This window comes from Lactuca virosa, chromosome 9, assembly GCF_052849685.1.
Source record: "Lactuca virosa cultivar CGN04683 chromosome 9, Lactuca_virosa_CGN04683_v6, whole genome shotgun sequence".
Lineage (NCBI taxonomy): Eukaryota > Viridiplantae > Streptophyta > Magnoliopsida > Asterales > Asteraceae > Lactuca > Lactuca virosa.
In genome coordinates, this window is record NC_136434.1 from 223,725,891 (window position 1) to 223,729,976 (window position 4,086).

A 4,086-nucleotide genomic window follows, 5' to 3' on the forward strand; every position below is an offset into this window, starting at 1 on the left:
GTAATATTTAATTAATATTTAATCAGAATTTAATTTAAATTAATTTCATGATTAAAAAAATTAATTAAAATTGCAGGGACTAAATTGTAATTGTTCAATAGTTGAGCAAGAGGCAATCTCGAACCATCCATAATGTGGGGACTACTTCTTGGAGCCTAAACGTTTATAGAATAATCTCGGGTGGCTAAACAGGAAAGTGGATAATTACCTAGTTTAAGAATTTGGGCTAATCTAGGGTTTCGTGACTGCACTATAAATAGGGTTGTAAACCTATGATTTTCGGCCAACCTTTTCTTTGGAAGTCTTGGCCAAAAATTCCATCATCTCTCCTTATTCTCAATCTTTTTCTATTTCTAGTGTTGGGTGTGAACCATTAGAGGCATGACATTTGTGACACTTGCTCTCAAGGCTTCAACAATACAAGGATTTGAATTGCTATTACTATACAGTGATCAAGGTATGATTAACTTACCCTAAGTTATGAATTTCGAATATTATAGGTGCATGCTAGGGTTTTCTATTTGTTGTTTAAGTTGTATGTTTAATTAGAGGAAACGTAGATCAAATTATTTAGGGTTGCATGCACACATAGGATTGTTTGTTATGTTCAAAACCCATCAGGATCTTGGTGAGGCACAATTCATTCTTTGAATTAAAATCTATAGAGATAGATCAAAGAAATTGATATGTTTAAGACAAAGTACATATATTGAAAAAGTCTTGAAACAATTCAAGATGAAAAACTCTGAGAGGGATTTGTATCAATGGTGCATGGCATGGTACTAAGTCCATCCCAATATCCTAGCACAAACGCTAAGATGGACAAGATGAAAGATGTTCCATATGCTTCGGCAGTTGGATCCATCATGTATGCTATGAATTATACTAAACCTGATCTTCCTTATGCTATGAGCATGAAAAGCAAGTACCAACAAAATCCAAGGGAGAGTCATTAGATAGATTTGAAGAACATTCTTAAGTACTTTTGTAGAAGTAAGGATATATTCCTCGTCTATGGAGGCATGGAAGAAAGCGTAAGTGTAAATTGCTACACTGATTCTTCCTTCATAACAGATCGAGATGATTACAAGTCATAATCAGGATATGTGTTCACTTTCAATGGGGGTGTAGTGTCTTGGAAAAGCTCCAAGCAGAGTGTTGTAGAACAGTCCACTACAGAGTCAGAATACATCGTTGCTTCAGAAGTTGCACAAGAAGCTGCTTGGATGAATAAATTCATTAGAGATCTTGTAACGCCCGATATGTAGGTAAAGTTCTTAAAACTAAAAGTTTTATTGAGTTTGTGAGTTGGCCCAGTACGCTGGGAGTCCCATGGCGAGCCTTGGACATGGGGATTTCCCCCTAGTACGCTGGACATACCTAATCCAGATGCAAACCCTAAATTTTAGTGTTTGAACCCTATTTAAGCAACCTTATGCCCCAAGGTTCTCTTATTACCAACATCCATTGTCCCTAAAAGCATTATCTTGAAACCTTAACCCATTTTTAGATATAATTGATCCTTGTATGTGTGTGTGTGTTGGTGTGTGTGTGGTGCATCTTGAAGAAGAAGAAGCTTGGTGAATGAGAATTGATCAAGTTGGAGCTTGTATATCCAAGTTTTATTCATCTTTCTCAACTTCATATATGTACAAAGTCTTGACCTTGGTTATTCTATGGTTAGATCTAAGAATATTTGAGATTTGAGCATATTTTGGTCCCATGAATGAGTCCTTGTAAGTAAACGTTACTCCAAAAGTTTTGAGTTGTTCCTTTTGATGTTTCTGAGGTTCCTAATTCATAAATTTTTCATTTTGATGGTTGTATATCAACCATGCATGAGTTAATAATTATTTGATGGAAGTAGAATGCTAAATCTAGGGTTTGAGTCTCTTTGAGCCATGCAAAGGCATCAAGTTGGTGACTTTATCGTTTAAGACATTTCCCAAGAGCTAGATTTGCAAAATGGACGTTTGGACTTAAAGTATTAAGTTCTTAATGATGTTTTGTCAAGCTGGAGCGTATGCCGGGCGTACACAAATGTACGTTGAGCGTACGTGGCTGAAGCCTTATTTTTCGGTGGTAGCACAACCTGTACGTTGGGCGTACTTAGGTGGTACGCTTAGCGTACTCACCATGACTCTTTTTGGGCTTTAAGTCTTTTGAGCCATTGTTGGGAGTTATGTTTTTGGGCCTCGTTAGTCCTTAGGTCTTAAGGGATTGGGCTATAGGTTGAGAGGCCCATTAAGGTAAGGGTAAAATGGTATTTTACCCTAGGATTCGTGATTAAAGATTTAGACCATCGGTTATGATTTATGGCCTAATTGTTAATTAGGGTTTTATTATTTGTGATTTAGTATGGGGATTTTCCGGTTCAACAGCTTGAGTGTTATTTTTTTATCAATGGATCGAGGTGAGTCTTCTCATAGTGTTTAGCGGGTCGAAGGCACCAATATCGGCCCATTCATTATCGCTCTGAGGATGCTAGTTGTCTGTGTGACTCTTGCATGCATTGTCCGTGTTCGTATGTATGTCAGGCGAGGCCTGATGCCAGGCGAGGCCAAACGAGTGTGTTGGGTGGGGCCCATCGCATGTTACTGATAGATTTGTACCAGGCGGAGCCCGATGGAGGTCGGACAGGGTCCATTTTATGTATGCTATGTGGTATTTTTTGGAAAACTCACTAAGCTTTGTGCTTATGATTTTCAATTTATGTTTTAGGTACTTCCGGTTCGAAGGGAAGGGCTTAGGATGATTGTATTGCACGCACCAAGTTTTCCGCATTATTGACTCGGGAAATCTCCAGAAAAGTCCAAAAATTTTACCCTAATTTACGAAAAAGTCCCAAACTAAAATTTGTTTACGAAAAAGCATGAATTACCGGTAAAAATAGCGATTTGACCCCTTTTTCCGGTTTACCATTTTCATTACTTACTAGTTTCACTAAAGTCCCATTATTTTACCCTAATTTGCGAATAAGTCCCAAACTAAAATTTTGTGATGATTTGGCCCTTTTCTTCATGTAACATACATTTTATCGGTTTCACTACTGACTTAGACACCTAGTCATTAAATTAGCTAATAAGATAGATACGATGGGTTTTATAATGCTACATTTACTGTAAAATTTGATATCCATCTGATTGGCTCATTTATGACTATGTATCTAGGTCATCAATGAAACCAATAAAATGTGTGTTTCCAGGAAAAAATGGCAGAAAATGAGTTGATGTCTCATGAGATGGATATATTGGGTTACATAAGATTAGATAGACAATTTTATATTTCTTATAAACGTAAAAAAAATAATGCAGTTGTTGCTAGTTTATGAAATTATTGCAGTCTTTGTTGGATGCATTTTATGTTCCAAAAGAATATACAATACATCAGGATATCAAGTTTTATGCTAAACATAGCATTATATAACTCAACATATCCATCTCATCATCTCATTTAATGACTAGGCGTCCGGGTCAGCAATGAAACCAGTAAAATGTATGTTATATAGAGAAAAGGGCCAAATCATCACTAAATTTTAGTGTAGGACTTATTCGTAAATTAGGATAAAATAATAGGACTTTAATGAAACAGGTAAGTAATGAAACCAGTAAACCGGGAAAAAAAGGGTCAAATCGCCATTTGTACCGGTAATTTATGCTTTTTTGTAAACAAAATTTAGTTTGGGACTTTTTCGTAAATTTGGGTAAAATTTTAGGACTTTTCTGGAGATTTCCCTTATTGACTCTGATGTATTTTGGATATGGATGATATACTCTGATTTTCCATTTTGGTGTTCTATGAACAAGAAATGGTTGGTTGTTTATCCAATATAAAAATGAAATTGTTGGTTATAAATTTTGGGACGTTACAAATCTAGGCGTCGTTCCTTCCACTCAGGATCCCCAATAAGCCTTCTGTGACAATGAGGGTGCTATTGCTTTGACAAAATAACCCACATCACACAAGAAGACCAAGCACATTATCCAAAGATTCAACTTCATTCAGTATAAAGTTGAAGATGGTGAAATCAGTATTCGCAAAGTTCACATTGATCAAAATTTGGCGGACCCTTTCACAAAGCCCCTT